The 15,496-nt window shown below is 37.3% G+C and overlaps 1 long non-coding RNA gene across 1 annotated transcript; it reads right to left on the bottom strand.

Annotated features, from left to right (window-relative positions):
• Positions 1-718: 718 nt before the first annotated feature.
• LOC143711802 (uncharacterized) lies at positions 719-3,591 on the bottom strand. The gene is made up of 2 exons (XR_013194910.1): positions 3,381-3,591; positions 719-3,242 (listed from the first exon to the last, which is right to left on the bottom strand). It is a non-coding gene; the product is annotated as an uncharacterized LOC143711802 (long non-coding RNA).
• Positions 3,592-15,496: the final 11,905 nt, after the last annotated feature.

The following is a 15,496-nucleotide window of genomic DNA, read 5'->3' on the forward strand; positions in this document are numbered from 1 at the left end:
GGGACAAGAAAATCGATTATGTGTCAAATTCGAATGACGTTTTAGTACTTTATGACAGTATGAGTGAGTTTAATTTGTTGATTGATCGATCGTTAATCTAGTAAATTATTTAATCTAATGAACACTGCTGTGGTAAAATAAAAACAGTCTCCCAGCATATAACAGAATACTGTTTCTTTTGAGCCTAATTCATAGTCAAATTAAAATTGTATAGTTGTATATATCACTTGTGATGGTATTTTGTATAGATATGGCCAGACGTGCAGTCTACCAATAACATTGACCGCTGGCAGTGTGAACGGGGCTTTAGGAGTATGAAAATATTCTTGTTGCAAATTGATAAATTACTCTGTAATTTATTTTGAAAATCAGTCACCAGGCCAGTCACACTTAAGGGCTTAAAGAATAAATGTCAAAGTTCACTTTGCAATTTGAGATGCTTTGCATGATATCTAGTACAAAATATTATGAGACATAGCTTCTCTATCCAACATCAACAACACTTAGCAACTGAAATAAAATAAAATAAAATAATACAAAATAGAAAAGTTGATTGTACTTAAAAATTTAAGGCAGCAACTCTTTTTTATAGTAACTATTAAACTGTGTTTCAGAGTCTGTGCTGGTTCTTCCTTTATGGAGTTCATTAAATGTACGTTTAATAGCAGATGCATTAACAGATAAAGGTCAGCTTCACAAATGATGTAGGTCACAGATACATTTATATAATGAGCTTTATTGAAAGATATGGATAATTTCTGTCTTCAATTATGAAGTGTTAATCCAATAGCTGTTTGAAATAAATGAAGCAAGTTTTTTTTGTGTGTGCAAAATTAACTTTTAAAATACCCTTCGATTCAGCAGAGATGTAAATAAAACTGAAACATAGAAAGTTTAAGCAGTCTTTGGAAGAGTCCAAGTTAATCGTCACCCATGGAAAATCCATCTTGAAGTCAACTTTGTCTATGGCGCTCTAATAGAAAATTGCCTAATTGATTTAAGGGCTTATGTGTCAAATTGAATTAAAGAAAGTGCATTATTGGAATGTATAAATAAAGTAAAGTAAAATAAAATAAAACAAACAAACAAACAAACAAACAACAAAGTATCAATTAAATGAAGATACAATAGAAACAACACCAACAATAAATACATACATAAATAAATAAATAAATAAACACACAAACAAACAAATAAATAAAATCTCAACCGGGTATCATGAAAATAAAATGTAAAATATCAGGGTATCATGAAAATAAAATAAAATGATTTCAAACAGGATGTCATGCTTCCTTCATAAATAGTAATAATAATCAAAAAATAAGTGTCAAGAGAGAAGAGAGAGGCTCAATGCCATGGGCTGTGCAAGCACACAAAAATAAACCATGTCCAGACAGCATCACACCACCTAGTCATGGTTTATTTTACTACATATAATGTTATGACTTTATTTTTACCACTTGTATATATACTCACACAGACACACAAACATCAGTAGATAACTTCAAAACCAAAACAAGAACATTGTGCCAAACAGGGTCATTTTGAGTATACAGCGCTTTTCACAAAACTTAAAGTGCCAGAGCAGATTTATAAATAGTGCCTTGCAATCCACCAAAGAAACTTATAAAACAGGAAAAACACCAATAGCAGCTTGTACCTTTGCTAATACACAGGCAAACATAAGAGAACATCAACTGAAATCTGAAGTTGCTGAGCATTAACTGGGTTGTTTGACGTGTCTGAAAGTGTCATTAACCGGGGAGTTCCGTCTCTTTGATGTGCTAGGGGTTTGTAGGAGTGCTAACCAAGTAAACGCAGGTGAAAGACGATGGAAAAATCTGGTGGAAATCTTTGCACTACCCATCAAAGACCAGTTTGGAAGTTTGGGGCTTTCCTCTATGGTATAGTTTTGAGGATTTTGTTAACAGTTGACTCAGCAGTGCAATTTTTAAATCCCTGAGAATGTTTAAAGCAAACTGAGATTGGGTTTGAACCTTGAACAGCATTAATATCAGCCAATCGTTTCCATCTGCATGGTTTTAAGTGATTACATAGCTAGGATTGGGAGAAAGGAATCATGTTCCAGGAGTCAGGACCATCAGAAAAAAGATGTTGATCCAGGAACCATTTTACTTGAATATGGAGTGATTCACTTTGTTTTCTGTCGTTTCTCTGTGTCCATGTTGAAAAATGACCTATAGCAGATCGGAGGATGAGAGAGGAGTGAAGAACTTAATTCAGCAGCTCATCGACGTTTGTCATCAACAGTTACTCTTTCCGAAACAGAGTGGGAAGTAATGCACACCCCTTAAATTTGCACTCTTGCAACTCCCTTTTCCAGTTTCACAAGGAAGTATGTAAGTGAAATATATAGTAAGATATCATATTCCAGCATTCATGGAGTTTTTCTGTATTATTAGGCATATTATTGTTTAAATTGTGCTTTATGGGGTTATGGGGTACCAACCTGGGCTTTTAATCAGTTTCATAAAAATCTATTTCATTAACTATCAACTTATTGTGGTTAAAGTCAGTAAAAAAATAAAAAAACATTTAGCTGCAGGAACATTTTAATGTCGGAAGTACCTGAGTTGCACTGATGTAGTATAAGACCAAAAAAGTTGGGAAACTATAAGTACGTTCAGTGTAACATCAATGATATTTGCTTGGTGATAAAGAAAGCAACATCTCAACTAAATCCTGCTGCATTGTTCAGAAAAGTTTCCGTCACTGCTGATGTGGAGAGACGGAGGGACACCGTTTTGTTTTAAAGTAAATCGCCATCACTTCCTTCCTGTTTCCTTTCATTCAGATTTCCTGTGAACGTTGTAGACAAACAAGCTGTGATTTGATTCACAAGGTCCCTATGCAGTGTTCACCGATTCCTATATTGAGCAGAGGATATCTACTGGAGTCTCTTATGCTCCTCAAGGCTGCATTTATTTAATTAAAAATACAGAAAAAAATTTAATATTGTGAAATATTATTGCAATTTAAACTGATTTTGGTTTTAATATATTGTAGAATGTAATGTATTCCTGTGATAGCAAAGCAGAATTTTCCGCATCATTACTTCAGTCTTCAGTACATCCTTCAGATATCATTGCTGGTTTGACACTTAAGAAACATTTCTTATTATTATCAATGTTGAAAACTTATTTTCAATCTTATTTTTTTATGTTGAAACTACTTATTATTCTTGTTGAATCCGTACAGTTTTCTTTTTTCTCGGGTTTTCTCTGATAAATAAAAAGTTCAAAAGAACATTGATCAATTTAAAGCATCCTTTCTGGCCTTACTGACCAAACAATATAATATTTATAATGTCTGTTTATAATATATTTAAATGATAAACCTTCCTATGATTTGGAACTTACTTAAGATGTGCAGTGAAGATAGTCTTTGTCTCCACGTGGTTCTTTCTGCAATGTAGCCCTTGTCGCCTGCATAATCCGTGACACAGACAAACACACAAGTCATTGCGTTGCATAAATAAGGTTACTCAAAGAAAGCACAAGATTAAATATAGAGTGCACAAAGCCACCAGTCTGGCTGTAACTTGACTGATGTCTCAAACCTGACATAAACAAACAAATTAGTTCTGCATGACAGTTTTGATCCTCGACTGCCTCAAGTCAGTTTGCAACCGGTTTGTCCTCTTATAATTCCAGTGTGGCCGTGAATTCTGCTGCATGTAAACTCAGTCTTGAAGCACAGCCAGAATCCAGTGTGATATCAGTGCTATGTAGTATTTCAGGTAAGACTTGTGACTGTATCTGTGTGTGCACCAACAGTTCATTTGTGCACAACAACAACAAACTGCATGTGCTTTTAAATGTACAGTAAATGGAAAGGTCATGACATGATAGTGGACTTTAATTTGAAAGAAACGTCTTCATCTGTCCTCGAGAAAGAAAGTGACGTTATAGATTGTGGGCCAAACTCTCCATCTGACATGTGCTTGTGAAGTCTCACTCTGTACGGGAGGAGTTCTCATCATACCTGCCGAGCTTTACATACCTCTGAAGTTTGATTGTGCAGAAAAAAAACCTGTTTGATCAAAACCTGAATGACTTTTTGTAATCTTCCATGGAATTCAAATAAAATGTGTATATATATATATATATATATTTTTTTTTTATTATATATATATATATATATATTTAATTCTCACCAAGACCCAGTAAAAATACATTATTGTGAAATATGATTACAATTTAATATAACTGTTTTGTATTTGAATATATTTAAAAATTTATCATGTATGATAATGGAAAAGCTGAATCAATCCTTTGACTTTGTCAGTAATATTTTTTGTGTTTCCCTGTGGATTCTGCGATCACCTGTTGTGTAATGATTTCGCGTCTGCATGATGACTCCCTCTGATTATCATTCTGAGAATGTTACATCATGCTTTCAACTGATTGATATAATCTAGACGCACGATGAGCATTATATCCTGCAGGTGTGATTCTGACTGTTTTCAATATTGATAATAATAGGAAATGTTTCTTGAGCAGCAAATCATCATATTAGAATGATTTCTGAAGGATCACTGAAGACTGGAGTAATGATGCTGAAAATTCAGCTTTGCCATCACAGAAGTAAATAACATTTTAAAATATATTAAAAATACAATATTGCTATTTTACTGCTTTTTGATTTATTAAAGAATTCTTTAAAAATATTTTAAAAATATTACTAACCCCAAACTTTTTAAATGCATTCTAAGTTGTTCAGTTTCTATTTATGTTGCATGGTCTGATAACGGAAAGGACTGAGTGGAAAAATATTAACACAGCTGGATTTTTTTGCAGTGCTGAGTGATGGCACAGCTGGGCAACATGTTTCGCTGGAGGAGTTTGGTCATTTGTGTTAACCTTATAAAACCCTGAATAACAAACAATTAGCCACAATCTGTCCCTAGCTAATGGGGACACAGTGTGCAACCTCCTGTGAAGCTCAGGGAAAGTATTGGACTGTCAGCATGGAAAGATCCATTACAAAGACTGTCCATTCATTTAAAAAAAGACTGTCTAACTGTTTAGCCTACAGCGATTTGCTTGAAATAGGATGTAGCAACAGCACCCACTTCCCCTGCAGACCCTCAACGCAAACGTGCTAAACATGCATTCGGTAAACAAGAGAACACAGACTAAAAATAGAGCCTAGTCTTTCAGCTGTGGCGCTGACTTCAAGGAAAAATGCTTTGGGACAGGGAGAACAGCTGGCGTACGTTTCTCAGAATTTGTTTCTTGCTTTCTAATAGAGAACGGAGTGGAAGGGATAGGTCGGTCCCCAAGCTGGTTTCCACATGCTTACTGAGACTCATTAGTATCCACGCAGTGCTGCCTTTCTTAGGTCATTGGCTCGAACACAGCCCACGGGCCTGTAATGACAGATGCACAATCTTCTGATTTATAGCTAAGATGAGAGTTAGGGAATAAGGGATGGAGTAAGACAAAGGAAGGAGGGGTTGAAGGGAGTATGGAAGCTTTGGGAGAGGGACTGATGCAAAACAGGAACCACCGAACAAGTACAGGAAATGAAGGAGATAAACAGGTGCGATAGAGGACAGGGTAGGCGCCAAGGCATGCATGCAGCTATTCCAGATTCCATGTTCTGCGATGCATATCACTATTTTATGATCATAGTTATTGTGACTTATAGTACAATATTTTGTTGATTTGCTGCTCAAGAAACATTTATTATTATTCACTGTAAAAAAGAAGAAGATTGCTGTTGTCACAACCTAAAATGCAACATTAGAATAAGTAATAATGTGTTGTTTCAACTTATAAAGTATGTGTGCATGCTTGACAAATTTTAAGTTTAGTTAACTTTAGTTTAGTAACTTTTAAGTTTAGTGTAGTTTACTTAAGTTGGATATTAAGTTATCTCAACAAATTTTAAGTTGTTATAACTAATTGCAGCAACGTAATGCTTATGGCAAAATATATTAATATTTAATATTTTTTTTAAAAAAATCAGGATTCTTTGAATGATAGATAAATCAAAAGAATATTTTTTTGTAGTAATGGAAAAGTCTTAACTGTCGTTTTTGAACAATTTCATGCAACCATGCTGAATCAAAGTATTATTTTCTTTCTTTTTTTTAATCGTACTTACCTCAATCTTTTGAATGTGTCTATTACATATATTTTTTGATATAACCGTTAATATTGTCTAGTTTATAGTTTGTTTCTTGTATCAGTTAATGGTGTCTGTCTTCTCACACAATTAACTTTTTTCCAACTCAAATCAATATTTCATGTCTTTTTATTTAGTAGCTGTGAAACAAGTGATGATATACAGTCAGCTAGACATCATCACAAAATAAACCCCTTCAGGATCACCTGATCACCCTTCCTGGGATTATTTTGTGATAATAACCATCTGAATACATTTTCCATTACTTAATTCCGTTTTTGTGAACTTAAATGTTGATAAATCAAGGTTATTAATCAGTTAAAAAAAGACAATACAAACCAAAATAGCCATTTGAGCAGATGCAAATCAGGCATTAATTATTCACATTTCAAACTGGTTTCTCTCCCCTGTAGAAGTACCCCAGGAAACTAGATGTTCTCAGATAACTCAACACCTCAAAATTGCACCAACACGTGGCTTGCAACATTTCTCTTTACAAGCTCTAAGCTCTCAGCAACTCTATAACGGTCTGTTGTCCTTCCTCTTTTTCTTACGAGCCGTACTTTTGTACCTCCGGTGGTCTGAAAAGCTCAGGCCACTGCACAGAGCGTAAACAGGAAGTGGATGTGGAGGTTTGAGGGCTCTGGGGACTCGAGATCAAGACCAGCAACAGCAGAGGGGAAATTAGCCCGACAGCTAGCAGCTAGTCAAAAAACAACTTCAGTTCATCTGACGAATGACTTGAGCATTAGAAGAATGTCTGTGAAACAATGGCTTTGAAAGGTGATCTAGCAAACAAAGGAATTTTTCCATGATTTTCCTTTGGCAGGGAGAAAGGCAGACGAGAGCTGCTGCTGGGTCAAACTGGACTGTTAATTAAGTCATTTCAGATGCCATAATGTTTGAGTCATGCATGAACATTTAATAACGTTGACTAGATTTTTATATTCTCTGTAAGAGTGATTACCAGGATAAAGATATGCAGTTTTTTAGTGATTTGCTTTGCAGATGCTTGGCTGATCTGGGTGGTGGCTATGGCATTGATAAGAAGTTTCTAGGGTATTTGGTGGTTGCTAGGATGCTGCTAAGTGGTTGCTAGGGCTATCTAGGTGGTTGCTAGGGTATGGTGTTGTTATTTGGTTCATAAGGTGTTCTTATGGTTGCTGGAATGCTGCTTAATAGTTGCTAGGACACTGCTAAGTGATTACTAGGATGTTTTTAGTGATTGACAATGTGTTTTGGTGGTTACCAGGGTGTTCGTGGTTGCTATTTTGGTGATTGACGGTGTTAGGAATTGGTTGATAGAAAGTTCTGGTGGTTGGGTGCGTTTCAAGGGTGTTGCCAAGTGGTTGGTAGGGTGATCTAAATAGTTGCTAGGGTGTTCAGGTGGTTGCTAGGGCATTGCTAGGGGAAGTGGTTGCAAGGGTATTCTGGTGATTGCTAGGGTTTTCTAGGTGGTTTCTATAGGCGTGTTTCCATGACAGATTTGCGCAAAACCTTTGCTTTTGATTTTTTCTAAATGTCGACAAAAAACTATTGCGAAATGACGGCGTTTCCATTAACCATTGATGTTTCCAAGTGGTTGCAAGGTATTCTAGTGATTGCTAGGGTGTTCTATGTGGTTTCTAGTGTTCCCAAGGATATGCTGTGATTATAAGTGTGTTCTTAGTGGTTGCTAGGGTGTTGCCAAGTGGTTGCAATGTTATTCTGGTGATTGCTAAACTGTTCTCTGTGCCACCCAGCCATAACACTCTACAAGTCTGATATTCCATGGCTCAGGTCTCTCCTGGAATCAAACACCTTAAAACCTCACCTTAAAAACACATCCATCATTAATGTCTGCAGCACAAATAGCACAGGATGATTTATTTTTTCTCATGTTTTTATTGCTTTTTACTATCTAGCTTCATAAGTAGTTTTCCATGCCTCCGAAAGTATGCTATATTCTGTACCAACTCAGAAGACAAATCACACCGCAGGGCTTGAATGCACCTTATACATATTTAATTTTTAGGTAGGACTCATTTCTATTACTTTGTGTTGTTCACATTCATACATGTTCTTAATTTAAAGTCACACCCAACATGTTGTAAATACATTTTCTTTTACCAGTGCAACAGGTTCAATGTCTCTGGTGTCACGGAACTGAATAACTGACGTTTTCACACCCATCTCACATGCACTGCCTGCACTAGAGTCATGCACACATGACTTCCCTCAGCCAAACACTTCTCTCGCATTAAGTCAGATTAGTGAGTATAAAGAACTTGAAACTGTTTTACAATCCTTGAGCTCGTATTAAAGGATATAAACTTTCCCCAAAAAAGCCGAAACATAGAGCACTTGGTGTAAATGTCAGTGCCAGTGGAAATACGCATTTACCTTTTTGCCAGCTGCAACTCCTGGAGCAAAAACACATTCAGCAATTCCTGTAACAGAATACTCAGAGAGGTTAAAATGAAGTATTGTTGTTGGATGAATACAAGGGCCTCATGGCCAAAGGAAGCTAAAGTGGGAAATGCCCTAGATCTGCCAACATTTCAAAACAATAAGAACTAAATCTGACTGACTGTACAGCCTTCAAAACGTCCTGCTGGTTTCCAAACAAACAATAGCCAGTACCTTTTTCCACACACACTCCAAACATTTGATATGTAGTTTATGTAATATTAGTTAATATGTATGACAGTTTATTTCGGGAATGCAGAAAGTCTTCATGGAGACAGAGCTGTTTAAGCTCCCAGCGGACCGATATAGTGTTACGCCTCCACTTATTACGAGAAGCCACTGCAACAAATTGGGTTCAACTGTCCCTGGCAGTCACTACTGGCAGTCTGTGCTTGGCCTGTGAGCACAGCCCTTTTTTTCACACTACTGTCCCAAGAGAGATGTGCTGATGATGTCAGTAAGTTAGACATGATGTGTCATACACACTTTCAGTATTCGCAGAACTACAGATAAACCTCAAAAACGAATGTTTATAACAGAAACACAAAGTTCACAGACACTCAAACACAATGAGACAGCTGCAAACTGAGGAGAAATCCCTCAACACCTGCTATATGATCAGTTCCTCAAATTAATGTGTAATACATGACTAAAGAATTTCTGTTTTTAGCATTGGAAGACAAGCGTAACATGACCAATAAGTTGCCACCTGTCTAAGCACAACATTACACACAGAAGACAATATTCCTCTGCCCAGGCGAGCAACCACCAAGAAAAGTTGTTAAAACCAATTCTCGCCCAGGACAACTGGAAGCTGGTAGGCACTGGTAAATACTGGCTGATCTTGATCAATGGCTTATTTTTACACCTGAGATCGCCACCACTAACCTCCGACCAGATATTGTTTTGTGGTCTGGATCAGCACGCATTGTTCAACTGATAGAGTTAACAGTGCCATGGGAGGATGCTGTAGATGAGGCATATGAAAGCTGGCTGGCCACTGAAGCAGAACAGCGAGGATGGAGAGTCCGGGTTTGTCCAGTGGAAGTGGGTTGTCGAGGATTTGTGGCACACTCTACAACCCGGTTCCTCAGAGACGTCGGATTCAGTGGCCAAGAGTTGCGTCGCACAATAAAGAACTTATCTGAAGCAGCAGAGAGGAGCAGCAACTGGCTGTGGTTGAGACAGAAAGAGTCTGGCTGGATGTGTACAGGCCGCCACGCTACGGTTTCGAAGAATTCTTGAAAAACTTGAAGAGTCTGTTGGTTTATTTGCATAGTTTGCATAGTAATTACAGTTATTACGTTCCTGTGTATATTGCGTGAATGAGGATTGGTGTTTGGACAAATATTATTGTGTTTTGCGAAGTATGCCATACGAACCGTTGCCCCTGAACCTGCTTTAACGGCGGCAGTGGGGCTCGACATCCTTAGTCAAACGGGTTGGCATGTATGGCAATCTCTCAGAGATTGTGAAAGATTGTGGTGAGGTCACATGTGAACTATGAGGAAGGAGCAACCTTAGCAGCAGGAAGGATGTAAAGGTCAGTAAGCGGGGCTGAGTTGAGTGGGGGACGGAGGGGGGTGACCCTGGGATGCCAGAGTCACTGTCGAGCCCTCTTGAGGTGTCGTGGGCTAGTCGACGAAACACTGAGGACGGAAGGTGCCCACTTGAAGACCCTAGAGATGTCCCCTACTCAGCTCAATCCAGACGGTTGTCATGGGGAGACTGCACTGTGGTTGCAGCCGTTGTGTGTGCTGACGCGCAAAATACACTGCAGCTATTAACACCAGACAGAAGGAGATTCACATCACCATATGGAAAGAAGCGTAAATGGATGGAGAAGCATAAGGTTACTGTAAAGCTACGTCTTAGTTGGTGCTTATCTTGGCGAGAGCCGAGTACAAATCAGCATGAAGTTTTAACATCTACTCTCGTGTAATGGAAATCTTAAAGAATTAGTCCACACAAAATGGAAAATTCTGTCATTATTTATTCACCTTTATGTTGTATATTTCCATGAAACACAAAAAGAAAATAAAGAATTTCCATTTTTGTGTCAACTATTCCTTTAAAGTATAGGGTAGGCAATTTCGGAGAGGCTAGCAATAGCGAGCTAGCTTTGAAAGGATTAGATCCTTCCCTTCAGAGCGTCTCCAAAGCCATGCCTCATCCAAAACATATGAACACGCAGCCAGAGCAGATTCTGAGAGACAAATTAACTCATGCCTCAAAGCACATAACATTACAATAATAATGAACGTAAACAACTTACAGAGCTAGTACTTGCACCTTACTGCTGCAGATTTATTTTGCCGTTGATAGAACATCACAGGTTGCCATCTTGCAATTACGGTTATGACATGGCGTGAACACAGCATAAGCTTGTTGTTTTGGTTCAGGAGGAACTGTAAAAGGCGGTTGCAGACAGCGGTTCCCGGTGACTCCCTGCGCGGGCAGCTGTGCGGAGGTGAAATACATAGATTTACAGACAGGAAGGACATTGTATCATTTGGACGAAAAATCGTTGGTCCTGTGTACATTTTTGTAATATTTACACCACTTACACCACTTCTATTATTGATAGCTATCAGGATATGAAGAGAATTTAAACCAGAATAGCAAAAAAATTGCCAACCCAACCTTTAAGAGATGATTTTAGAAAGTAGCATATACAAAAGTACTTTGGTTTAAAAAGCTTAGAAAGAAAACACAACTATAGTAGAGAGAGTAAAACTAGGAGAAACCAGTAAGACCCAGATGAGGTCTGTCAATGTTTCTTATCGTCACATGGCAGGACTCCTCGCTGAGCGGCCATCTGTAACATTACATGGTGCTTCAGAGCAACTTGGCCGCATTTTGATTCACTCACACAAACACATGCAGAAAAACAAGCAGAGATCTCTGTGGAGAACAAATTGTAAAACTGGCATCTTCTTCAGCAAAGCCAAGATCATGAGGGTCAGTAATAATAAAACTGACTCAGCAAACTCAGAAAATGTGTTTCACAGAGTTTCACAGCCTTTGTATATCAACTTTCCTGATGTTTCTCTGCATCTGGCCTTGAGTACGATTTTTTTTAAACAAATATAATGAGACAAGACAGTTTTGTAGCATTTCACAATATATAATATAATTATAATTTTTAGCTCAATTAAACATTTCTCTTCAGGTTTATGCATCTAACATTACTTTAAAGTGGGTAGAAAGAATACACTTAACTTAATACAAAGTAAATATTTTATTTGGCTTCAGTACAGTGAAAATATTTTGTTTTGGAAACAATAAATGAATATCACATATAATATTTTTCTCACACAGCATAAACAGATATTTCTACATATTTTCATATTTTGGGTTTACCTCAAAGGATCAGCATTAATAATTGGAGATCCTTGGCCTCGAGAAGTTTGAAAACCACTGCAAAGTCAAAACACTGAGATGAGTGAATGCATGAATACATGAATGCATTTGAATGCTGATTTAATTTACACATGACTAAATTGAATTACATTCATAACCTGATGGCACTCAAAAACAAAAGATGCTGCTGCAAATCAATGGAAGATTAGTTTCATAAAGCCACCAAAACTGGGCCATTCTGAAACTGGCCTTTAGTGAAAACCCTCAAGGTATCTATTCTCAGCCTGAAAAAGTCTGTTTTTATCCATTTAAAGCAACACTAAGTAAGATTTTTTACCTTAAAATAATGTTTCCAAAATCGTTTCAGTGGTTCATCAAGTCGTGACATGGTGAAATGCACTTATGCCACAGCTTTCCTTTATCTGATATATCCACGCTATGTAAGATTGCCAGATCGGATCGCGTTTCTGTAGTTCTAATGAGACATAAGAAAACTACTAATTTGACTTGCTTTACAGCAAGCATTACAATTGCTACAATTGCTCGTTTGTGATGTCGCAATACATCATACTTTCATAAAATCATGCATCATACTCTACCTTGTGTTTGGCCATTGTTGATTCCAAAGCCGGTGCTGGATAAACAGAGAGCATGTGCGTGCGCGTGCGACAGTAGGCTGCGGTAGGCTAAATTATTTACGACAGCGCTAATGGACAATTCCGTTTCCAACCTGTAGGGCGACCGCAGAGGAAAAGTTCCTTGGTGTTGCTTTAATCTCTCCAATCCAGGGTTAATATTTTTTAACAAGCACCTCAAAATCTTTTTAACACGTGTCCTAATCGCACTTGACCTCTTTTATTTGAATATGAATAGAAAAGATCATGTTCTCGGCTATAGTCGCCCTTTAAAACATATAACCGGATGATGTAACCCGTTAGAAGTAGAAAATCGCTATAAAATCTTTCACATCTGTCTTCTACAATGCTGCGTTTCATCTACTCGCAGTGTTTGTGTGACAGGTTCTTGCACTTAAGCCCCTGTTTGAATACATCATCACTGTGTTAACTTCTAAGCACCTACTTCTATTCACTGCAATGATGAAACAGATACAGACCTGAGCTGCTTTGTCAACACCTTATGCACAAGCAATGGAGTAATTGAACCATTACGGGCTTAAGAGCAGCATATTACAGAAACACTTAAGCAAAGTTCACTGGCTCATAGAGTAACACAAAATGTGTCCAATAAACAGGAAAATAATACAGTGCAATGTCCAAAAGTCCATGGTATTTTCTGGAAAGTGATAGCACTGGAGAACGACACATTCAAGGATTTTATGGAACGCGTGTCTGACAATCATTGCTTAATTTCGAGGAATTGGAAGGTTACAAAATTATCCAAGATGCAAATTCTCAGAATTTAAACTTTAAAGACACACACACACACACACACAAACATGCACACACAAACACAAACAAACAAAAGCATTTCCCTCAATAGATTTTGAGTGCTTTCTTGTCTGCTGTTGGTAGATGTTGTTTCAAAATAACAAATAGGTTTGCTAAGGCAATCATTATTATTTTTGTGCATATTTTGCTCAATCCCTTGACCCAAACTTAAATGCATAACTCGCCTCAATGTTTCTGCTACAGATATGAATGAGAATTACATGAGAACATTTTTACCTGATAACAGAATGAGTCATTCATTAGCAAGTATTCTCTGCACTCACATTCATCCTCACATTCATAACCAACTAGTTTTATCACTTTAAACTGCTATGAGGTGAATCCAGATGCTGAACATTCTTTAACCCATCTGTTCAATGGGAACTAAAGGGTTAACTGTACCATTGGCCAAATGATTGTGTTATTAATTAAAATTATTCACACATTTGTCCTATATCAAATGTAGGATAAGTTTACACAGAGGATTGGTCCTGAATACAACACATACAACACAAACCAACAAATGAATAAAGCACAATACACATAAAAGTAATAAAGACAGTTTTTGAGGTTATTCCTTTATGACAATGCCAGGGGCAACAATAAAACCTGTAATGCGTTCCCATATGAGCATGACATTGCCTGATGCAATAACATGTAACAAAAGCACATGAAATGAAAAACTAAGAAACAAAAATGATGATGCAGAAGTAATCCTCTATCATAATCCATCCATCATGCTGCGATACAAGTGGTTTATTACTCATTGCTTTTAGATGCTGATGCAGCAGCGTATTTACATCACAGGAAAAAATAATAATAATAAAAAAATATATAAAACACTATATACAAACAATATATATGTATAAAAATTTTTGAAAAAAAATTATTTCATGAAAATGACCAGCTAATATACATTCCCTTTTGAAACACCCATTTTTAACCAGCCAAAGCTGGTCAGGCTGGTGTGTTGGCTGGTTTTGGACACTTTTCAGCTGATTAGGCTGGGAGACCATTTCAAACTAGCTATTTCAAACTATAGCTGCTGTTATTTTGCTGTTATTATTACCATGCTGGGGAAAAACTTTATTTGGTAACACTTTATTTAGATGGTCCCTTTAAGACATTCTGTTAATTATATGTTGCAACCACATGTCAACTAACAGTCATTAGAGTATTAGACATGTCTGTCTAATATCTGCAAACACTTTATTGTGATAATCCCACATACATTCTACTGACTATATGTAACTTTACAACTACATGTCAACTTATTCTAACACTACAAGTCTACTAATACTCTAATGAGAGTTAGTTGACGAGTAGCCTAGATGCAACGCTATTTATAGTCAACTGAATATCTAAAGGGGACAATCAAAATAAAGTGTAAGCAAAAAAAAACAAGTTCACTGGTCATAGCTGCTTTAATCTGGTTTTATCAGTCTGGTGTTGAGTAGAACAGCTTTGGCAAGGTATTTTTTTTGCTGTCATACCGAGGAAACTTGCTTTGATTTTTCGAGAATGAAATATGAAGAGCGAGAGAGAAAAGAAGGTGGTGACATCTGCACATTTGTCATTTACCTCTCTACAAGGGCAGCGGCGTAAAGAAATTAGATGGCAATAAGGCCTGAAATCTGCAGCTAAAAACAACCCTATGTCCCAGATCCCAGCCGTGCTCCCAACCACACAAACGCTTTCAAACTCACCCTTACTTAAACAGGACCACTCACTGCCCTCTCCTGATGACAGAATCATTGAATAACGAGTGATTGTGAAGCTAACTGGGCCTGGCTATTGTGTTTTAGTTATTTTTATCAGCATAGGGGTAGAGCGTGTGGCCTTAAGTCATATTCTACCGTAGTTACATAACCAACAATAAACATCAAACACATAACATGACCTGATACCACACACACAATCACTGTGACATAATTACACCACATACACTTAATCTGAGCTCACATTATCAGAGCTCATCAAGTTGTTTAGCAACTAATGACCACATTCTCAATGGATTTAAAGCCATGGCACAGGACAAAGTTTAATTAACGCCTAAAATCTTGTTCAGATGCCCATGACCTACT

Source organism: Siphateles boraxobius, unplaced genomic scaffold, assembly GCF_051911475.1.
Source record: "Siphateles boraxobius isolate OS27281-9 unplaced genomic scaffold, OSU_SipBor_1 5, whole genome shotgun sequence".
Classification (NCBI taxonomy): Eukaryota; Metazoa; Chordata; class Actinopteri; order Cypriniformes; family Leuciscidae; genus Siphateles; species Siphateles boraxobius.